Source organism: Procambarus clarkii, chromosome 92 (genome assembly GCF_040958095.1).
Source record: "Procambarus clarkii isolate CNS0578487 chromosome 92, FALCON_Pclarkii_2.0, whole genome shotgun sequence".
NCBI classification, from domain to species: domain Eukaryota; kingdom Metazoa; phylum Arthropoda; class Malacostraca; order Decapoda; family Cambaridae; genus Procambarus; species Procambarus clarkii.
This window is the reverse complement of record NC_091241.1, coordinates 1,886,266-1,911,119: the sequence shown is the minus strand read 5'-3', so window position 1 is coordinate 1,911,119 and position 24,854 is coordinate 1,886,266.

The window sequence follows — 24,854 nt, the reverse complement described above, 5'->3', positions numbered from 1 at the left end:
TGTTATATCCGGTTCAGGCGCAGGAGTCTCCTACCTCAACAATACTTATGACTAGGAGTCATCTTTATTGACGTGGTTTGTGAGGCGGTGAGGTGTTTAACGGTCAGTGGAGAGGTGTTGTCTGTGGTCCGTCAGGAGGTGTGTAGCTGCTGGCTGGCTGGCTGGCTGGCTGGCTGTGCGTGTAGCTGCTGGCTGGCTGGCTGGCTGTGCGTGTAGCTGCTGGCTGGCTGGCTGGCTGGCTGGCTGTGCGTGTAGCTGCTGGCTGGCTGGCTGGCTGTGCGTGTAGCTGCTGGCTGGCTGTCTGTGCGTGTAGCTGCTGGCTGGCTGTCTGTGCGTGTAGCTGCTGGCTGGCTGTCTGTGCGTGTAGCTGTCAGCTGCTGGCTGGCTGGCTGTCTGTGCGTGTAGCTGTCGGCTGCTGGCTGGCTGTCTGTGCGTGTAGCTGTCGGCTGCTGGCTGGCTGGCTGGCTGGCTGTCTGTGCTGAGTGACCTGCATGGTTCTGGGAGGATGAGTTTTCTTTGTGTTCTTGTATTGTGTCTCATCTCTTGTTTCACAGTGGCCAGGGGAGTGACGGTGACCTTTCCTGCAGTGGTGCTGGAATAGTGACGGTGACCTTTCCTGCAGTGGTGCTGGAATAGTGACGGTGACCTTTCCTGCAGTGGTGCTGGAATAGTGACGGTGACCTTTCCTGCAGTGGTGCTGGAATAGTGACGGTGACCTTTCCTGCAGTGGTTCTGGAATAGTGACGGTGACCTTTTCTGCAGTGGTGCTGGAATAGTGACGGTGACCTTTCCTGCAGTGGTTCTGGAATAGTGACGGTGACCTTTCCTGCAGTGGTTCTGGAATAGTGACGGTGACCTTTCCTGCAGTGGTTCTGGAATAGTGACGGTGACCTTTCCTGCAGTGGTTCTGGAATAGTGACGGTGACCTTTCCTGCAGTGGTTCTGGAATAGTGACGGTGACCTTTCCTGCAGTGGTTCTGGAATAGTGACGGTGACCTTTCCTGCAGTGGTTCTGGAATAGTGACGGTGACCTTTCCTGCAGTGGTTCTGGAATAGTGACGGTGACCTTTCCTGCAGTGGTTCTGGAATAGTGACGGTGACCTTTCTTTAGCGGGTTTAGAAGGACAAAGTTATCTCTATGACCTTGTATCGCCTCTCTTCCCACCACACGGGGCCACACACCTGCACCTCACCACACGGGGTCACACACCTGCACCCACCACACGGAGCCACACACCTGCACCCCACCACACGGGGCCACACACCTGCACCCCACCACACGGGGTCACACACCTGCACCCCACCACACGGGGCCACACACCTGCACCCCACCACACGGGGCCACACACCTGCACCCCACCACACGGGGTCACACACCTGCACCCCACCACACGGGGCCACACACCTGCACCCCACCACACGGGGCCACACACCTGCACCCCACCACACGGGGCCACACACCTGCACCCCACCACACGGGGCCACACACCTGCACCCCACCACACGGGGCCACACACCTGCACCCCACCACACGGGGCCACACACCTGCACCTCACCACACGGGGCCACACACCTGCACCCAACACTCGGGGTCACACACCTGCACCCCACCACACGGGGCCATACACCTGCACCCCACCACACGGGGCCCACACACCTGCACCCACCACTCGGGGCCACACACCTGCACCCCACCACACGGGGCCACACACCTGCACCCACCACACGGGGCCCACACACCTGCACCCACCACTCGGGGCCACACACCTGCACCCACCACTCGGGGCCTCACACCTGCACCCCACCACACGGGGCCACACACCTGCACCTCACCACACGGGGCCACACACCTGCACCCACCACTCGGGGTCACACACCTGCACCCCACCACACGGGGCCACACACCTGCACCCCACCACACGGGGCCACACACCTGCACTCCACCACACGGGGCCACACACCTGCACCCCACCACACGGGGCCACACACCTGCACTCCACCACACGGGGCCACACACCTGCACCCACCACACGGGGCCCACACACCTGCACCCCACCACACGGGGCCACACACCTGCACCCACCACACGGTGTCAGGTGGGCAGGTCAGGGCCGCAAACCAGTTATGTAGATGCTGGGATTGTTGATGGTATTTTGAGACGGGTGGTGGTGGACCGCCGCTGAATCTGGTTCACAGGTGAGCCCTCCTGTGTTGATTACCTGCTGTCTTGTGTGTGCAGGTGTGTGTGTGCAGGTGTGTGTGTGTGTGTGTGTGTGTGTGTGTGTGTGTGTGTGTGTGTGTGTGTGTGTGTGTGTGTGTGTGTGTGTGCACGTGTGTGTGTGCACGTGTGTGTGTGTGTGTATGTGTGTACTCACCTATTTGTGCTTGCAGGATCCCAGGTATAACCACACCCTGGTATAACCACACCCAGGTATAACCACACCCTGGTATAACCACACCCTGGTATAACCACACCCTGGTATAACCACACCCAGGTATAACTACACCCAGGTATAACCACACACAGGTTTAACTACACCCAGGTATAACCACACCCAGGTTTAACTACACCCAGGTATAACCACACCCAGGTATAACCACACCCAGGTATAACTACACCCTGGTATAACCACACACAGGTATAACTACACCCAGGTATAACCACACCCAGGTATAACTACACCCAGGTATAACCACACCCAGGTATAACCACACCCTGGTATAACCACACACAGGTATAACTACACCCAGGTATAACCACACACAGGTATAACCACACACAGGTATAACCACACCCTGGTATAACCACACACAGGTATAACTACACCCAGGTATAACCACACGCAGGTATAACTACACCCAGGTATAACTACACCCAGGTATAATCACACCCAGGTATAACTACACCCAGGTATAACCACACCCAGGTATAACTACACCCAGGTATAACCACACCCTGGTATAACCACACCATTAAGACGCAGGCTTTCTACTGTGGCGGCACAATATACCTGTGATTGCCCTTATCAAAAGGAATGATAAAACACGAAAGTGGTTGTGCCGTATCCCCCCCCCCCCGCCCCCTTCCTGCGATAATTACAGTGATATTTATTTGACACTAATTATTTCCCTCCGTGTTAAAGCTAGCAAAAAAATACGAAATATCGTTCGTGTTATTGTCGCAAAGACATTGTTAGTGGTGGTGGTTGGTGGTGGTTGGTGGTGGCCACCAGTCATCCACCACCACCAGCACTACCAGCACTACCACCCACTACCATCACCACCACTACCACCCACTACCATCACCACCACTACCACCCACTACCATCACTACCACCCACTACCATCACCACCACTACCACCCACTACCATCACCACCACTACCACCAACTACCATCACCACCACCACTACCACCCACTACCATCACCACCACTACCACCCACTACCATCACCACCACCACCCACTACCATCACCACCACTACCACCCACTACCATCACCACCACTACCACCCACTACCATCACCACCACTACCACCCACTACCATCATCACCACTACCACCCACTACCATCACCACCACTACCACCCACTACCATCACCACCACCACCCACTACCATCACCACCACTACCACCCACTACCATCACCACCACTACCACCCACTACCATCACCACCACTACCACCCACTACCATCATCACCACTACCACCCACTACCATCACCACTACCACCCACTACCATCACCACCACTACCACCCACTACCATCACCACCACTACCACCCACTACCATCACCATCACTACCACCCACTACCACCACCACCACTACCACCACCACTACCACCCACTACCATCACTACCACTACCACCCACTACCATCACCACCACTACCACCCACTACCATCATCACCACCACTACCACCAACTACCATCACCACCACTACCACCCACTACCACCACCACTACCACCCACTACCATCACCACTACCACCCACTACCATCACCACCACTACCACCCACTACCATCACCACCACTACCACCCACTACCATCACCATCACTACCACCAACTACCATCACCCCCACTACCACCAACTACCATCACCACCACTACCACCCACTACCATCACCACCACTACCACCAACTACCATCACCACCACCACTACCACCCACTACCACCCACTACCATCACCACCACCACCCACTACCATCACCACCACTACCACCCACTACCATCACCACCACTACCACCCACTACCATCACCACTACCACCCACTACCATCACCACCACTACCACCCACTACCATCATCACCACCACTACCACCAACTACCATCACCACCACTACCACCAACTACCATCACCACCACCACTACCACCAACTACCATCATCACCACCACTACCACCCACTACCATCACCACCACTACCACCCACTACCATCACCATCACTACCACCCACTACCATCACCATCACTACCACCCACTACCATCACCACTACCACCCACTACCATCACCACCACTACCACCCACTACCATCATCACCACCACTACCACCAACTACCATCACCACCACTACCACCAACTACCATCACCATCACTACCACCCACTACCATCACCACCACTACCACCAACTACCATCACCACCACCACTACCACCAACTACCATCACCACCACCACTACCACCCACTACCATCATCACCACCACTACCATCACCACCACTACTACCACCCACTACCATCACCACCACCACTACCACCCACTACCATCATCACCACCACTACCACCCACTACCATAACCACCACTACCACCCACTACCACCACCACCACTACCACCACCACTACCACCCACTACCATCACTACCACTACCACCCACTACCATCACCACCACTACCACCAACTACCATCACCCCCACTACCACCAACTACCATCACCACCACTACCACCCACTACCACCACCACTACCACCCACTACCATCACCACTACCACCCACTACCATCACCACCACTACCACCCACTACCATCACCACCACTACCACCCACTACCATCACCATCACTACCACCAACTACCATCACCCCCACTACCACCAACTACCATCACCACCACTACCACCCACTACCATCACCACCACTACCACCAACTACCATCACCACCACCACTACCACCCACTACCACCCACTACCATCACCACCACCACCCACTACCATCACCACCACTACCACCCACTACCATCACCACCACTACCACCCACTACCATCACCACTACCACCCACTACCATCACCACCACTACCACCCACTACCATCATCACCACCACTACCACCAACTACCATCACCACCACTACCACCAACTACCATCACCACCACCACTACCACCAACTACCATCATCACCACCACTACCACCCACTACCATCACCACCACTACCACCCACTACCATCACCACCACCACCCACTACCATCACCACCACTACCACCCACTACCATCACCACCACTACCACCCACTACCATCACCATCACTACCACCCACTACCATCACCATCACTACCACCCACTACCATCACCACTACCACCCACTACCATCACCACCACTACCACCCACTACCATCATCACCACCACTACCACCAACTACCATCACCACCACTACCACCAACTACCATCACCATCACTACCACCCACTACCATCACCACCACTACCACCAACTACCATCACCACCACCACTACCACCAACTACCATCACCACCACCACTACCACCCACTACCATCATCACCACCACTACCATCACCACCACTACTACCACCCACTACCATCACCACCACCACTACCACCCACTCACCATCACCACCACTACCACCCACTACCACCACGGGTTTCAACCCCAATCTATCAGTCACCACAACAGTCCTCCAACAGTGTGGTCAAACAGCAACAGCCTACTCACAAAAGCCTACACATGTTACAACAGTGAACAACCCTCGGAATTACAACGCGCAAATAAAAAGTATTTCTTTTTTGGAGGAATGGGTTTTTGGGGCCTGAATTAAAATCATAATTAGAGTTGCAGATTGGAGGAAAACAGAATATTTATGCACTATATTTGCATACATATCACTAGTGCCAGCACTCATATATATATATATATATATATATATATATATATATATATATATATATATATATATATATATATATATAAATATATGAGTGCTCCTCCTCGGATGCATTTCCGACGGTTCCGTACATATAAAAGGGGTGACGCCGAGGAAAATAAGACTCGCGTCCCTACCAAAACGAAAAAGACCACCACCTATTAATGCCACATCTTGTTCTGTCTTGTGTTAATGCCACCTCACCCCTTCCACCTCACTCAAATGTAGATATAAAATCGGAGATGCGTAACCCTGGAAACACAAACCGAAACTGTCTCCATTTTCCGCTTGTTACAACTTTTAATAAAGTTGTTACATCTTGACTTAACGTGTTTATGACGTATTAGAACGTTGTTACAACTTGCTATATTGGTTGTTATAACTGGTTAGGAGGTGTTAAAACTTGTTCGAACGTTGTACCAACGTCGTAGTTTCGGTGTGTGTTTGGCGGGAAGTTCTATTCAGTTGTGTATTTGTGAACTAAAGTCTTTGAAAATGTAATAAGTTTTACGAAACGCGCTCGTGTCGCGTCAGACTAGAAATAAAAATGAATTTTGGAGAATTGATTTTTGATTTACCTCCAACAGTGAAAAGAAATGTACGAAAGATTGAGAAAATTCGTGTTAGAATTATTAATTTTACTTTTTCGGTCATATTTAATAATATATATATATATATATATATATATATATATATATATATATATATATATATATATATATATATATATATATATATGGTAGGTCGCTCTATTCTTCATAAGAATAGAGCGACCTACCATGAACACCCAAATCACGGAACTATTTACTCTACCCACCATGAGAGTAAGGACAAGACAAGAACATATCGATGCCAACACAGAAGACAATGTCCAACATAACAGGCCAATTACACTGGATTAATCTTTGTGTTTAGATAGGAGATGCCTCGTATGGGCCAATAAGCCTTCTGCAGCCCCTATGTTTATCCCTTATGTATCCCCCCATGTTTTCACCTTCATTGTATTATCACCTGACTTAATGCGGGTATAAAATCAACTAGTATTGTAAGATCTGTTCACTTGAGAATGAACCATGGAAGTTCGAAACGTCGTGCAAATTATACAAATAAGCGTAATACACTCTATAGTAAATCACTTCTTTTCTTCACCTTAAAAGTACGAAAATGAGTTTTGGAGAACTCCTATTCCAATTAAGCCCTGATGCTAAGAAAATAGTTAGAGGGATAGAAGCCCTAAACCAGAAAATAATAAATACAGAATATGCGGTCATATTCAATGAAATATATATATATATATATATATATATATATATATATATATATATATATATATATATATAAATGGAAATGTTCATTTGTGCATGACCGCTAATCTCCAAAAGTTCTTCACCGAATGCTTTGAAATTTTCACACAACGTTCCATTCGCATCCGAGCAGGTTTCTATATACATACTATATATATATATGTCCCACTACCACTCACAGGACGGGTATATATGTCCCACTACCACTCACAGGACGGGTATATAGGTCCCACTACCACTCACAGGACGGGTATATATGTCCCACTACCACTCACAGGACGGGTATATACCCCCACTACCACTCACAGGACGGGTATATACCCCCACTACCACACACAGGACGGCTATATACCCCCACTACCACTCACAGGACGGGTATATACCCCCACTACCACTCACAGGACGGGTATATACCCCCACTACCACACACAGGACGGATATATACCCCCACTACCACTCACAGGACGGGTATATACCCCCACTACCACACACAGGACGGGTATATACCCCCACTACCACTCACAGGACGGGTATATACCCCCACTACCACACACAGGACGGGTATATACCCCCACTACCACACACAGGACGGGTATATACCCCCACTACCACTCACAGGACGGGTATATGGGGCATAATAACAGAATTAGTAAGAAAGAGACTAATGGTATATCATTCTCTTGGCCCTCTGGAGGAGGGAGTTGCCAGTTAGGTAAATATTAAAATTTTTATCCCCCTCTCTCCTCCTACTATCGCCACTCCGGACAAATGACCCAATTTGCCCTAGCAGGTCGTAATGGGAGAATAGGCGACGGCTGTATCCTCCAAATTACACACTAAAACAAAAAAAAATAAAATAAATTAGGCAGCCGAAATTATTCTCGTTAAAATGGGTTCCGGCAGAATTGTTTACCAAATATTAGCGCTTTTCCGCTATTAGTGACACTCATGTAGCACCTACTTAGCAGTTTGTGCTAATTCTAGTCAATTGTACTCTTTTTCCATCGATTTATTTTTATTATAACCAATGATTATGAGGATTATTTTGCCATTATTGGTTGTTTAACACTAATGTGATTATTCTCAGGTCACAAATTATATACAATTATACCATGTGGTGTACACAGGACACTTGCATAGCATTATAGTAAAGTGATAATTGAAATAATTATTAAATTGTAGTTAATAGAATCAATTTCAATTAATATTACATTTTAATGTCTTTTGAGGAGTACAGGGAGAGTTGATGACAGTTGACTGTGTCCCATGGTAGTCAACTCTCCTCAGTGACACAGTTGTCTGCCTTGTGGTGTTGAGACAGGTGTTGTGTTGCGACAGGTGTAGTGTTACAACAGGTGTTGTGACAGGTAGACGCCCGAAATATAATTAACGTATTCATAATTTAGACAGGTATTATTTTTTTTTTGCTGCGCCCGCCAGTCGCGCGTGTTGTTAACATGAGGTTAATTGTTAATCTGTGGGGGGGAGGGGGGGAGTGATTGGGGGGGACAGGAAGGGCGGGGGACAGGACGCAAGAGGTCACGCCCCCGAGTGTGTGTCCCCAAGACGCAAGAAAGGACGCCAGAGGTCACGCCCCCGAGTGTGTGTCCCCAAGACGCAAGAAAGGACACAAGAGGTCACGCCCCGGAGAGTGTGTAGAGTCAACTCACACAAACATCTGAGGCTTGGAATAACACACACCCCGACGCCTCCCCGCCGCGCTCCCCCTTATTGTCTCTCTCGTACACGGTGTGGGCGAATTGTGTTTACGTCTGCAATGGCTTTTTTGCGTTTGAGGGAGTGAAAAGATAGAGAGGCAGGCAGGCAGGCAGGCAGGCAGGCAGGCAGGCAGGCAGGCAGGCAGGCTGGCAGGCAGGCAGACAGGCAGGCAGGCAGGCGGGCAGGCAGGCAGACAGACTGGCAGGCAGGCAGGCAGGCAGGCTGGCAGGCAGACAGGCAGGCAGGCAGGCGGGCAGGCAGGCAGACAGACTGGCAGACAGACACAGGCAGGCAGACAGGCAGGCAGACAGCCTAGCCGTATCTAGCTCCACCCTAGCCGCACTTTTTTTTGCAGGGCCCTCTGCAAAAAGCTTCTGACTGGCCCTCTAAGTGTTGCTTGTTTCTGTTTTACTTGAGCGGAATATGAGTATTTATGACTCGTAGTATTACTTAGATTCAACTTAGATTCAACAACTTAGATTCAGCTCTGTTGAATCTAAGTTGAAATCTTAATATGTTTGTAACTGTGCACTGTGTTAGATAATGTTCCAGTGGTCTGTCGGGCATTTCTCCACAGTGCTGACATTTCCTCTCATCTTCCGGAACCTGTAAGCCTGTTTCTCGTGCACATGGGTATCCAAGCCTGATGCGATGTAAGTGCACTTCTGTTGCTCTACTGCTCCCTTACATCAAACTAAGTGGTTCGTAGTTGGTTGATTTCTTGTACCAACCCGCAGATCGTGATGTTGCAACTGCTGTGTTGTGGTCACTGTACATCTTTTGCATTGCTCTGTTTCTAATTACTTTCTTAATCTGTGATAGACTCTGTGGTATGTAAATGTCTACATTTCTTCTCTTAGTTGCAAGTTTTGCAGCTTCGTCTGCAATGTCATTTCCTCTTATTCCCACATGACTTGGCACCCAGTTGATAAGTACCCGTCGGCCTTGTCGTTTACATTAATGATGTGACATTTGTGATCAGATGGATATTGTCAGATATGTGTTCTTGTTGCAAGGTTTCAATGGCAGTTCTCGAATCTGTATGTATGATAACATGTGTCGGTGTTCAGCAAGAGCATGTCCCAAAGCCTTTTGAATGGCTAGCATCTTTGTAAAGTCGAACACCCATTTGAGAGCCTCCAACTATTTACAGAGTTTCCTGCTTTAACTACAGCTCCAGTTTCTTGTCCCTGCTGGTCTACTGATCCATCTGTGAAGTGAAGCTGTCAGATGCCAAGTTTGCTTCTATATGCATCTATGCAATGTTATGTACAGCTGACTCCAGTTAGCAGACTGAGAGCTTTCCCTTCCCATAGCTGTGATATATATATATATGCACATAACTGTGCGTATATCAGGCTATAACTGTGTTTATATCAGGCTATAATTGTGTGTATATCGGGCTATGACTGTGCCTATATCAGGCTATAACTGTCCGCATATCAGTGCATATATCGGGTGATAACTGTCCCTATATCAGTATGTATATCAGGTGATAACTGTGCGTATATCAGTACGTATATTAGGCAATAACAAACATCTACAAATACAAATAATTGCTAACAGAAGCAAAATGCCTAACCTAACCTAACCTCTCCTAGGTCTAACTATATGCTACATTATAATATACAATATACACACACACACATATATATATATATATATGTGTGTGTGTGTGATTTCAGAATAATTACTTAATACCGTTGACATTTCAGGGTTGTGTTGTGGTGCTTGTGTTGAGTGTTCTTGTGTTGTGGTTCTTGTGTTGAGTGTTCTTGGGATGTTTCTGGTGTATTTGTGTAAATGTTGGTGTTGCTGCGTTATTATTGGTAATTAATCAACTTAATCTTAATCAACTTAATCTTAATTAATCTTAATTAATCTTCGTCCCATTAGTGGAACACCTAGTTGTTCCTCGTCCCATTAGTGGAACACCTGGTTGTTCCTCGTCCCATTAGTGGAACACCTGGTTCCTCGTCCCATTAGTGGAACACCTGGTTGTTCCTCGTCCCATTAGTGGAACTTAATAACCATAAGAGCAAAAAAAAATAACTTTCTCAACAGCAAGATGAAGAACAACGAGAACAGACAATAACATCAACAACGATTTCAAATGAGACACGAAAAAGACACATTTCAGAAATACACTGAAAAAAGTTCTTTTGTAAGATGAGAAAGAAGGAATAAGTGTCTCAAGTGAGAGCTCTGGGAAGGGGGAAGAGGAAGGACAGGAAAGATAGGGGGGAAAAGAGGGAAAGGAAGAGGAATAGGGAGGAGAAGAAAGGAAGAGGGAAGCACATCAAAGGGGTATTAACAGATTTGTTTATTTACAATATATGTAATCAACGTTATCACATAATACACGATAACATAGCCCGTTATCACCTCTCCCCCCCCCTCCCCCACTTACCCCCCCCCCCCCCCGCCATTTTCAATATCCACCGTAAGCTAAAATCCCCGTTAATCTCCCAAAATACCATAAAATCTCCCCAAATCCCCTAAAATCTCTCAAAATCTCCATCAAACGCAATTCGTTACAATTTTTTTCATTATTCGATGGAGGAACACCTGATTGTTCCTCGTCCCATTAGTGGAACACCTGGTTGTTCCTCGTCCCATTAGTGGAACACCTAGTTGTTCCTCGTCCCATTAGTGGAACACCTGGTTGTTCCTCGTCCCATTAGTGGAACACCTGCTTGTTCCTCGTCCCATTAGTGGAACACCTGGTTGTTCCTCGTCCCATTAGTTGAACACCTGGTTGTTCCTCGTCCAATTAGTGGAACACCTGGTTGTTCCTCGTCCCATTAGTGGAACACCTGGTTGTTCCTCGTCCCATTAGTGGAACACCTAGTTGTTCCTCGCCCCATTAGTGGAACACCTGGTTGTTCCTCGCCCCATTAGTGGAACACCTGGTTGTTCCTCGTCCCATTAGTGGAACACCTAGTTGTTCCTCGCCCCATTAGTGGAACACCTGGTTGTTCCTCGCCCCATTAGTGGAACACCTGGTTGTTCCTCGTCCCATTAGTGGAACACCTAGTTGTTCCTCGCCCCATTAGTGGAACACCTGGTTGTTCCTCGTCCCATTAGTGGAACACCTAGTTGTTCCTCGCCCCATTAGTGGAACACCTAGTTGTTCCTCGCCCCATTAGTGGAACACCTAGTTGTTCCTCGCCCCATTAGTGGAACACCTGGTTGTTCCTCGTCCCATTAGTGGAACACCTGGTTGTTCCTCGTCCCATTAGTGGAACACCTGGTTGTTCCTCGTCCCATTATGGAAGCAGTTGCTTACTATAAGTTCACAAGCCAGAGCAACACTGTTCTATACTGCTGTTATCTCTGGTTATCCATATTGTGATTACTGAATAATTTTGTGTGATCATAGTTACACACTGATAAGGTTATGTTGGTGTTTGGTCACCATTCAGCTGTCAGACTGTGTGCCATAAGTGTGCGTATATCGGGCTATAACTGTGCGTATATCAGGTTATAACTGTGCGTATATCGGGTTATAATTGTGCGTATATCAGGTTATAACTGTGCGTATATCGGGTTATAATTGTGCGTATATCAGGTTATAACTGTGCGTATATCGGGTTATAATTGTGCGTATATCAGGTTATAACTGTGCGTATATCGGGTTATAATTGTGCGTATATCAGGTTATAACTGTGCGTATATCGGGTTATAATTGTGCGTATATCAGGTTATAACTGTGTTTATTTCGGGTTATAAACCAACTACCAAAGCCATGTAGCCCCAGAGTTGGCACCACTGTCTGCTGGAAAAGCCCCACATCCACCACTCCGGAGTTGGCAACACTGAGACCAAATCACAAAGTTTGCTCCCAGAATTCCGGTGTTCGTGAGGAAGAGAGTGCCACTCCACCAGGCCTCATGGCTGGCATTCCCAGCTCTCTCGGTAGACAAACTCGACCTTAACGACCGTATTATAATGACCTTGTCAGGCTGACGTGGTTAAAGGCGATAGTTGATGGTGGAGTGTTTCACTCAACCCCCCCCCCTCCCCCCCCCCTTCAGAGTTGTTGAGATCACTGTATTGATTCCTCTCCCTTTCACTCTAATGTTATTGGAAGAGAATCGTTAATTATTGTCGTGAACAGATTCGTAATTATATTCGTGAACAGGTTCGTTAAACCTGTTCAAATGTCAATTGGATCGTTAAGTACATTCAAATGCGAATTTTGAATTGTATTGTAAAGCAAATTGCATAGTTAATTACTTAGCTAATGACGCAGCTAAGTATTCTGTATGTGTTGACATTGAAGGAGCCTTCGACAAAGCACAGGGGATTGCGATCTTGGACGAGCTTGCATGCATGGGTGTCAAGGGGAGACTCATGAAATGGGTTGAAGACTACCTCACAGGGAGGAAAGCCAAGGTCTGCTTCAATGGAGCAGTCTCCAGAACAATGAATATGGAACTCGGGACCCCCCAAGGAGGAGTCTTAAGCCCTACACTATTCAATGTACTTATGAACGCCATTGCAAATACTGATTTTCCGGAAGGGACGCAACAAGTGGGTTATGCAGATGATGTCCTAATACAAGCTCCCACCTTGGGAGAAATGAAACAGTCCGTTGAACTCCTTGGAAGGAAATGTGTTAGGTTAGGTTTCACTCTCTCCACCAACAAGACAAGAGCAAACTCCCATCACAAGCGGAGAGAAAATGAAGAGCAACAAATTAATGGTGTAACAATTGAATGGGTTGACCACTATCGGTACCTTGGCGTCACTGTCGGCTCTAACAAGGGGAAGAAAGAGGAGCTCAATCAACTCATAGGAACATGCAAAAGTCGACTCAGAGCACTGAAAGCTATGACCTGGGATGGACATGGAACCTCTATTGCCGTGCTTAAAATGATGTACACAGCCTATGTGCGCTCCGTCATAGACTATGCCGCACCAGTTCTGTGCACCTACTCCCAAAGCGATATGAAAAGGCTTGAAAGCATACAAAATGAAGCCATGACAATCATTCTTGGAGTCCCAAGAACTGCCAAAACGTCTAATCTGCGAGAGGAGTTGTCCCGCCCAGTGTTAAAAGCAAAGTTAAGGAACTGAATGCTAAGCTTGCAATTAGGATAGCCAGAGATCCCTATTACAATGGTATTGCCAAGAAGAAAAAACTGAGTTCTGTGTTGCTAACAGGAGGAAACAGAAGAAGCAAAAAATGGCATCACAGATCAGTCTGCTTCCTCGAAGAACTTCACCTGCTTGAGCAAGCCCGTGAGCTCCTGCCTGTAGAGAGGTTACCTCCCTGGGAGGATGACTCATGCAAGATTATCATCAATGAAATGGCAACGAAAAAATCCAACATGATACCACAAAAAATGAGGCACAATTATCTGGAGGAAATTTATAAAGAAGCCGGAAATGAGTTAGATCAAATCTACACTGACGGGTCATCTAATCCTGTCAATGGCAGCAAACACTGTAGTTAGGAATAATGTCTTTCAACGCAGAAATGAAGAAAAAGCCCCGTATTGAGAACTATGCCACTTCAGCACAAGCGGAGCTAACTGCCATTATTATGGAGTTAAGATTCCTTGACCAAAACACTGATGGTGCAGTGATCTGCACTGACTCTTAAAGCAGCGCTGCAAAGCCTTAGTAAAAATCGGACAGAAAATCTTGCGATAGTCGCTGAGATCAAGAGAGCTGTGAGGGTACTGACCAATCAGGGAAGAGTCGTCAAGTTTCTGTGGATCCCCTCCCATGTTGGAATATGTGGGAGTGAACGAGCAGATGTGCTGGCTGCTGAAGGCGCTGGAGGAGACCACAGTGAATACTTCATACCCAAGACTACTACATATTAGAGGTATTATCAGGCAACATCACCATGACAAGGTAACTGAGGAAAGGAGCATAGAAGCACAAACCAGTGAATCTGTACGATGGTACAACATGGTTGCAGCTGGCAATCCCAATCATTATGGCCGAAGAGGAGGTGGCCGCGGGAGAGAATCAGTAATAGCAAGAATCCGTCTTGGATACAAATATCCATGGAGATTCTAAATGGAAACAACAGTTGATCAGCGAAGTTGCAGAATCTGTGGTGAGAGTGATGGACACCGCCTTGACCACTATCTACGTGAATGTGAACACCTGAGAGACATTAGGAATATGTGTAGAATAATAAACCCCACATTGTTTGAGTTAGGAAAACACTATTTGTCAAATACTGATACTGTTCTTAAAAGATTTCCCCATTTTACACCCGCAAGATAACGTAATATTTTAAGGGTTGAGAGATGTTAATCTTCTTGTTTGAGGAGCTGTTCACTTGAGACAGTTAAGTAAGTTCCAGCTGTGTCTGGGTACAAGTGACAGGATGAACAACCCAGCGGGTTTTCTTCCTATTGGGGAGTGTTGTACATGCTGCTATGGCGGTATGTCCACTCACAAGATGAGTGACGCTACCCAATACTGTCACTATGGTGGTGTGTCCACTCACAGGATGAGTGGCGCTGCCCAATACTGTCACTATGGCGGTGTGTCCACTCACAGGATGAGTGGCGCTGCCCAATACTGTCACTATGGCGGTGTGTCCACTCACAAGATGAGTGGCGCTGCCCAATACTGTCACTATGGCGATGTGTCCACTCACAAGATGAGTGGCGCTGCCCAATACTGTCACTATGGCGGTGTGTCCACTCACAGGATGAGTGACGCTGCCCAATACTGTCACTATGGCGGTGTGTTCACTCACAGGATGAGTGGCGCTGCCCAATACTGTCACCATGGCGGTGTGTCCACTCACAGGATGAGTGACGCTGCCCAATACTGTCACTATGGCGGTGTGTCCACTCACAGGATGAGTGGCGCTGCCCAATACTGTCACCATGGCGGTGTGTCCACTCACAGGATGAGTGACGCTGCCCAATACTGTCACTATGGCGGTGTGTCCACTCACAGGATGAGTGACGCTGCCCAATACTGTCACTATGGCGGTGTGTCCACTCACAGGATGAGTGGCGCTGCCCAATACTGTCACCATGGCGGTGTGTCCACTCACAGGATGAATGGCGGTGTGTCCACTCACAGGATGAATGGCGGTGTGTCCACTCACAGGATGAGTGGCGCTGCCCAATACTGTCACTATGGCGGTGTGTCCACTCACAGGATGAGTGGCGCTGCCCAATAATCTCGCCCCTCGGGGCAAAATTATAATCTCCGGAGGGGAGGAAGGTAGGAGGAAAACTAGGCACCATGCCTAGGTTAGGATGAGAACGTTGGGTCGGGTTGGGTCATATTAAGTTAGATTGGGTTAAGTTGGGTTGGGTTTGAGTAGATTGAGTTCGGTTAGGTTGGGTGTAGTTGGGTTGGGTACGGACACATTTCAGAGTTTGGAGACACGTAAATATTGGCACTGGGAAGTGTCTCTGTATTTATTTGCCATTTATGCCTGTTGGATCGACCTGTTACCTCTTGGACTCCGCCTTTCTAACCATCGCTTGTCTATAATGTACGGACTCCAGACCTATTTTTCATCCATTTTACCTACTACACACTCTCTCTCTCTCTCTCTCTCTCTCTCTCTCTCTCTCTCTCTCTCTCTCTCTCTCTCTCTCTCTCTCTCTCTCTCTCTCTCTCTCTCTCTCTCTCTCTCACAGGACCAACAGCAAGACTCGTGAGCTTCACCATTTGCCGCCTCATTACCATATCGGGAAAGCTTTAATTTGCCTGAGGGGAAATGTGAGGGGAAATGGTGGATGGATGGGAAAAGGCGAGGAGGGGGGTGTGAGGGGTCTGGAAGGGAGGGGAGTTTTCTTTCTCTTCCTTTGTTCCCCTTTTGCAGCGTTAAAGATTGAACAAGTATTAATGGAGACTCGTAATTGGTTCAGTAGCTCGGATATGTCGGATTCTTTTCCTATTATGGGAGTATGGTACGCACGCACGCACGCACGCACGCACGCACACACACACACACACACACACACACACACACACACACACACACACACACACACACACACATACACACACGGGTTGATATCACGCCAGACCTGTCTCCTGCAGCACATATCAAGCGGATAACATCAGCGGCATATGCCAGGCTGGCCAACATACGAACGGCATTCAGAAACTTGTGTAAAGAATCATTCAGAACTTTGTATACCACATATGTCAGGCCAATCCTGGAGTATGCAGCCCCAGCATGGAGTCCATATCTAGTCAAGGATAAGACTAAACTGGAAAAGGTTCAAAGGTTTGCCACCAGACTAGTACCCGAGCTGAGAGGTATGAGCTACGAGGAGAGACTACGGGAATTAAACCTCACTTCGCTGGAAGACAGAAGAGTTAGGGGGGATATGATCACCACATTCAAGATTCTGAAGGGAATTGATAGGGTAGATAAAGACAGTCTATTTAACACAAGGGGAACACGCACAAGGGGACACAGGTGGAAACTGAGTGCCCAAATGAGCCACAGAGATATTAGAAAGAACTTTTTTAGTGTCAGAGTGGTTGACAAATGGAATGCATTAGGGGGTGATGTGGTGGAGGCTGACTCCATACACAGATTCAAGTGTAGATATGACAGAGCCCGATAGGCTCAGGAATCTGTACACCTGTTGATTGACGGTTGAGAGGCGGGACCAAAGAGCCAGAGCTCAACCCCCGCAAACACAACTAGGTGAGTACAACTAGGTGAGTACACACACACACACACACACACACACACACACACACACACACACACACACACACACACACACAAAGGTTCAAAGGTTTGCCACCAGTCTAGTACCCGAGCTGAGAGGTATGAGCTACGAGGAGAGACTACGGGAATTAAACCTCACTTCGCTGGAAGACAGAAGAGTTAGGGGGGTCATGATCACCACATTCAAGATTCTGAAGGGAATTGATAGGGTAGATAAAGACAGTCTATTTAACACAAGGGAAACACGCACAAGGGGACACAGGTGGAAACTGAGTGCCCAAATGAGCCACAGAGATATTAGAACGAACTTTTTTAGTGTCAGAGTGGTTGACAAATGGAATGCATTAGGGGGTGATGTGGTGGAGGCTGACTCCATACACAGTTTCAAGTGTAGATATGATAGAGCCCAATAGGCTCAGGAATCTGTACACCTGTTGATTGACGGTTGAGAGGCGGGACCAAAGAGCCAGAGCTCAACCCCCGCAAACACAACTAGGTGAGTACAACTAGGTGAGTACACACAGAAAGTGCAGAAGCACTAAGTGTGCCACTCTCTATGGTGTATAGCAGGTCACTGGAAACAGGAGACCTACCAGAAAGTTGGAAGACAGCTTACATAGTCCCAATATACAAGAAGGGTTACAGGCAAGAGGCACTGAACTACAGGCCAGTTTCCCTAACTTGTATACCATGCAAGGTGATGGAGAAGATCGTGAGGAAAAGGCTCGTAGAGCATCTGGAGGGAAATAACTTTGTAACACACCACCAACATGGGTTCAGGGATGGTAAATTGTGCCTCACAGGTTTAATGGAATTATATGACCAGGCAACAAAAATTAGGCAGGAAAGAGAAGGGTGGGCAGACTGCATTTTCCTGGACTGCTAGAAAGCCTTTGACACAGTACCCCATAAAAGGCTGTTACAAAAGTTGGAGCAACAGGCAGGAGTAAAAGGTAAGGTGCTCCAGTGGATAAGGGAGTATCTAAGCAACAGGAAACAGCGAGTAACTGTGAGGGGAGAGACATCAGAGTGGCGAGATGTCGCCAGCAGAGTCCCTCAGGGCTCTGTACTCGGACCCATCCTGTTTCTAATATGTAAACGATCTTCCGGAGGGTATAAACTCGTTCCTCTCATTGTTTGCTGATGATTATGAGAAAAATCAATTATGAGAAAAATCAAGACGGATGACGATAGACAGAGACTACAGGATGACCTGGACAAACTGGAGGAATGGTCTAGAAAATGGCTGCTAAAGTTGAACTCGGTAAAGTGTAAAGTAATGAAATTAGGCGAAGGGAGCAGGAGGCTGAACACAAGGTACCATCTGGGAGATGAAATCCTGTAAGAGTCGAATAGAGAGAAAGATCTGGGGGTTGATATCACACTGAACCTGTCCCCAGAGACCCACATGAAAAGGATATCATCAGCGGCATATGCTAGGTTGGCCAACATAAGAACTGCCTTTAGAAACTTGTGTAAGGAATCGTTCAGGACCCTGTATACCACTTATGTCAGACCAATCCTGGAATATGCAACTCCAGCCTGGAGTCCATATCTAGTTAAACACAAGACAAAGTTAGAGAAGATTCAGCGGTATGCTACCAGGCTCGTCCTGGAACTGAGATGAATGAGCTACGAGGAAAGGCTGAAGGAGTTGAACCTCACGTCCCTGGAAAACAGAAGAGTAAGGGGAGACATGATTACTACCAACAAAATTCTCAGGGGAATTGACAGGGTGGACAAAGACAAACTCTTCAGCACGGGAGGGACACGAACAAGGGGACACAGGTGGAAGCTTAGAGATTGCTTAGTACCCAGATGAGCCACAGAGACGTTAGAAAGATATTTTTTCAGTGTCAGAGTAGTTAATAAATGGAATGCACTAAGAAATGATGTGGTGGAGGCTGACTCCATACACAGTTTCAAATATAGGAATGACAGAGCCCAGTAGGCTCATGAATCTGTACACCAGTTGAGTGACGGTTGAGAGGCAGGACCAAAGAGATAAAGCTCAACCCCTGCAAGCACATCTATGTGAGTACAACTAGGTGAGGACACACACACACACTAAACTAGAAAGAATGGGTCAGGATAAGGATTGGGATGGGACGGGGGGGGGGGGAAGGAATGGTGCCCAACCACTTGGACGGTTGGGGATTGAACGCCGACCTGCATGCAGTGAGACCGTCGCTCTACCGTCCACCCCAAGTGAGTCTCGTAAGGACAGCTGGATAAGATGGACGTGGAGCTCCCTGAGGAAATATACCCAACTGATAAGGCCCTAATGGGACGCAACTGGGTTCTTTTCTGATGGTATTAGTTTTGGGTATCCGGCCCCAAGTTAGTAGAGGCCTTCAAGGGGTGAGCTCCGTAATGCAAGTAAAATAAACAGGGGAGGTACATTAAATACACAAGTATATCACTTTCAATATATATATATATTCTTTTCCCACCACCATATATAAATTAAAAGTCACAAACGGAAACTATTACTACACAATATATATCTTCGTCTCCCTCTGAAGACGCTGAACACTTGGTGACGCTCACTCCGTGCAGTCTTGCCTGGTTTCCTATTCCGTGGCACAACCCTCTGCAGGTACTAGGAAACCACGATGAATCTACCCTGGCCACAGGCCAGCCAAATCACAATTCCACTGGGTGCCCCATCGTGAAGGCCCACAACTACAGTCCAGCCTGTAGCTGGCAGGTACCAGTCAGCCTCGCTGTTAGGCCACTTCACGACGAATACTAGGGTTGCGAGCCCTAGGCAGGAGCCTCGTGTAACTCGCTGGTCACTCTCCTCGGTCGGCACCACAGTGGGTTGTCTCTTCCACCAGCCAGCCCCGGGTACGGCGAATCCCGTCACTGCCACTCCTCAGGCAGACAATTGAACACTCAGCAGTGCTCGTCCGGTGGCGGCTCACTGCTTCTGCAAAGCAGACTGGTGAAGAGACCTTGGCTGCCTTGGGTAGACTGATTCATCGTACATCACAGCCGTCCTAGCTTGACTCTGTGAAAGCAGACACGTCATCAGTACTGGGACACTACCTGGGAACCACTAGGTTATCTTGAGGTTATCTTGAGATGATTTCGGGGCTTTAGTGTCCCCGCGGTCCGGTCCTCGACCAGGCCTCCACCCCCAGGAAGCAGCCCGTGACAGCTGACTAACACCCAGGTACCTTTTTTACTGCTAGGTAACAGGGGCATAGGGTGAAAGAAACTCTGCCCATTGTTTCTCGCCGGCGCCTGGGATCGAACCCAGGACCACAGGATCACAAGTCCAGCGTGCTGTCCGCTCGGCCGACCGGCTCCCCTCTAGGAAACCACTAGGAAACATCACTTACTGGCTTAGACACAAACGTCCACCTTTTCGCTCCATAGATGGCGTTCACTGTCTAAGCGCCACCTCACCAGAGGTCAGCAGCGGCTACTTCATGAGCCGACTAGGACAGGAATCCAGCCCCTATTGCCGGCATATCCCGTCATCACTAGATGGCGTTGTCCATGTTGTGGGGGTTTTTGGGAGCGGACTCACAGATGGCGTTGTCGTCACTGCTCCGTGCTCCGACGATGGACTCGGGTTCGTAACACCAACCATATGAAAGAGGTTCATGTCATTAGAGAACTGTATCGTTGAGGAGGACAGGAAGACGCCTAGCAAGGAGAGACTGAGAAAAAGCATCAATAAACAATGCAAATTTCAGGGGGGATGAAGAAGGGGGACAGACGGGAGGGAGAGATAAGAGCACGGAAAATAGTAGCTTCTCTTTGAAGACAATGTCAAGACGCACATGAGAGGGCAGAAAACAAAAGGGATGAGATTATTGAAAACCAAAATGCAACACTTGACAATGGTGACGAACATTGCAACCTGCAACCAAATAGAAGAGTTGAGGGAAATACACTTAAAATGAAAGGCAAGTGAGAATTGGTTGCAGAGCAGAATAGGAACGGTGGAAGGGGAAAGGAAGGGAACAAGGGAAGTGAATATGATAACATGAAAGAATTAAACAAATAGGGAAGGTAACCAAGGTTTTGGCAGTAAGATCAGATAAAATCTGCGCTGAGACAGCAAGTGGTTCAGAGGGAAAGAAGATAATGAAACGGTGTTAGAGGCTGAAGAGTCTACTCAAGTCATGATATGTTCAAGGCAGGAGTTGGTGAGGCAGAAACCAGCGGTAATATGCCACCATGTGTCCCCCAGAGCCACAGCGGGACACATGGCAAATAAGGAGGTAGAACGGAATGAAATGACATAAATTCTACATAAAATTCAGGCTGGGAATATAGCAAGAGAAATGGTGCATTTCTGCAGGCTAGGTAGGTTTCAGAGAGGAAGAAATTGACCAGTGAAAGTTATTTTAATAAACAGAAACTCAGTTAAGTATATAATGGTACAGAAAAGATGGTTTAAGACATGAGGAAAAGTACCATACAATGTTTATTAGACAGAACATATCGAAGGAGGAAAGGGAAAAAGCAAAGAGAATCAGAGAAGGACTGTAAGGCTGCCAGAAAATAGTACAAACAGGGGAGCAGGACAAAGTAAATCTGACAGCACAGAGTAGAACACACGGAAGTAGCAGGGCTGCCCAGCTTAATGAAGCAACAGAGAGATTGTAGGGCTGCCCAGCTTAATGAAGCAACAGAGAGATTGTAGGGCTGCCCAGCTTAATGAAGCAACAGAGAGATTGTAGGGCTGCCCAGCTTAATGAAGCAACAGAGAGATTGTAGGGCTGCCCAGCTTAATGAAGCAATAGAGAGATTGTAGGGCTGCCCAGCTTAATGAAGCAACACAGAGATTGTAGGGCTGACCAGGTTAATGAAGCAACAGAGATTGTAGGGCTGCCCAGCTTAATGAAGCAATAGAGAGATTGTAGGGCTGCCCAGCTTAATGAAGCAACAGAGAGATTGTAGGGCTGCCCAGCTTAATGAAGCAACAGAGAGATTGTAGGGCTGCCCAGCTTAATGAAGCAACAGAGAGATTGTAGGGCTGCCCAGCTTAATGAAGCAACAGAGAGATTGTAGGGCTGACCAGCTTAATGAAGCAACAGAGAGATTGTAGGGCTGACCAGCTTAATGAAGCAACAGAGATTGTTGGGCTGACCAGCTTAATGAAGCAACAGAGATTGTAGGGCTGCCCAGCTTAATGAAGCAATAGAGAGATTGTAGGGCTGCCCAGCTTAATGAAGCAACAGAGAGATTGTAGGGCTGCCCAGCTTAATGAAGCAATAGAGAGATTGTAGGGCTGCCCAGCTTAATGAAGCAACAGAGAGATTGTAGGGCTGCCCAGCTTAATGAAGCAACAGAGAGATTGTAGGGCTGCCCAGCTTAATGAAGCAACAGAGAGATTGTAGGGCTGCCCAGCTTAATGAAGCAACAGAGAGATTGTAGGGCTGCCCAGCTTAATGAAGCAACAGAGAGATTGTAGGGCTGACCAGCTTAATGAAGCAACAGAGAGATTGTAGGGCTGCCCAGCTTAATGAAGCAACAGAGAGATTGTAGGGCTGCCCAGCTTAATGAAGCAACAGAGAGATTGTAGGGCTGCCCAGCTTAATGAAGCAACAGAGAGATTGTAGGGCTGACCAGCTTAATGAAGCAACAGAGAGATTGTAGGGCTGCCCAGCTTAATGAAGCAACAGAGAGATTGTAGGGCTGCCCAGCTTAATGAAGCAACAGAGAGATTGTAGGGCTGCCCAGCTTAATGAAGCAACAGAGAGATTGTAGGGCTGCCCAGCTTAATGAAGCAACAGAGAGATTGTAGGGCTGACCAGCTTAATGAAGCAACAGAGAGATTGTAGGGCTGCCCAGCTTAATGAAGCAACAGAGAGATTGTAGGGCTGCCCAGCTTAATGAAGCAACAGAGAGATTGTAGGGCTGCCCAGCTTAATGAAGCAACAGAGAGATTGTAGGGCTGCCCAGCTTAATGAAGCAATAGAGAGAGATTGTAGGGCTGCCCAGCTTAATGAAGCAACAGAGAGATTGTAGGGCTGCCCAGCTTAATGAAGCAATAGAGAGATTGTAGGGCTGCCCAGCTTAATGAAGCAACAGAGAGATTGTAGGGCTGCCCAGCTTAATGAAGCAACAGAGAGATTATAGGGCTGCCCAGCTTAATGAAGCAACAGAGAGATTGTAGGGCTGACCAGGTTAATGAAGCAACAGAGAGATTGTAGGGCTGACCAGCTTAATGAAGCAACAGAGAGATTGTTGGGCTGACCAGGTTAATGAAGCAACAGAGAGAGATTGTAGGGCTGACCAGCTTAATAAAGCAACAGAGAGATTGTAGGGCTGCCCAGCTTAATAAAGCAACAGAGAGATTGTAGGGCTGACCAGGTTAATGAAGCAACAGAGAGAGATTGTAGGGCTGACCAGCTTAATAAAGCAACAGAGAGATTGTAGGGCTGCCCAGCTTAATAAAGCAACAGAGAGATTGTAGGGCTGACCAGCTTAATGAAGCAACAGAGAGAGATTGTAGGGCTGACCAGCTTAATGAAGCAACAGAGAGAGATTGTAGGGCTGACCAGCTTAATGAAGCAACAGAGAGAGATTGTAGGGCTGACCAGCTTAATGAGACAGCCACACAAATAAGCACGCATCAGTAACTGGATCATCATACGCCTCACTCCCCTATCAGACATGGAAATAATAATAATTGTGTCGGGGGACAGGAAGCCAGAGTGTATTCATACACGTTTGACTTTTAATGAGGTTGCCCCCCCGTCCCCCCCCCCCCCCACCATAGCAGAGTCATTGACCGCACACAGGATGTAAGCCCTCAACAAGCCGACTAACTCCTGAGTATCTACTCACTGCAAGGTGAACAGAGGTAATAGGTGAAAGGAAATGTGCCCAACCATTTCTGTCCCACATAGGTTTCCAACCCAGATTTCTTGATTCGAACCCGACTCTACTACCGGGACCCTACAGCCACATGAACACATCTTGAGGCTATCTTGAGATGATTTCGGGGCTTAGCGTCCCCG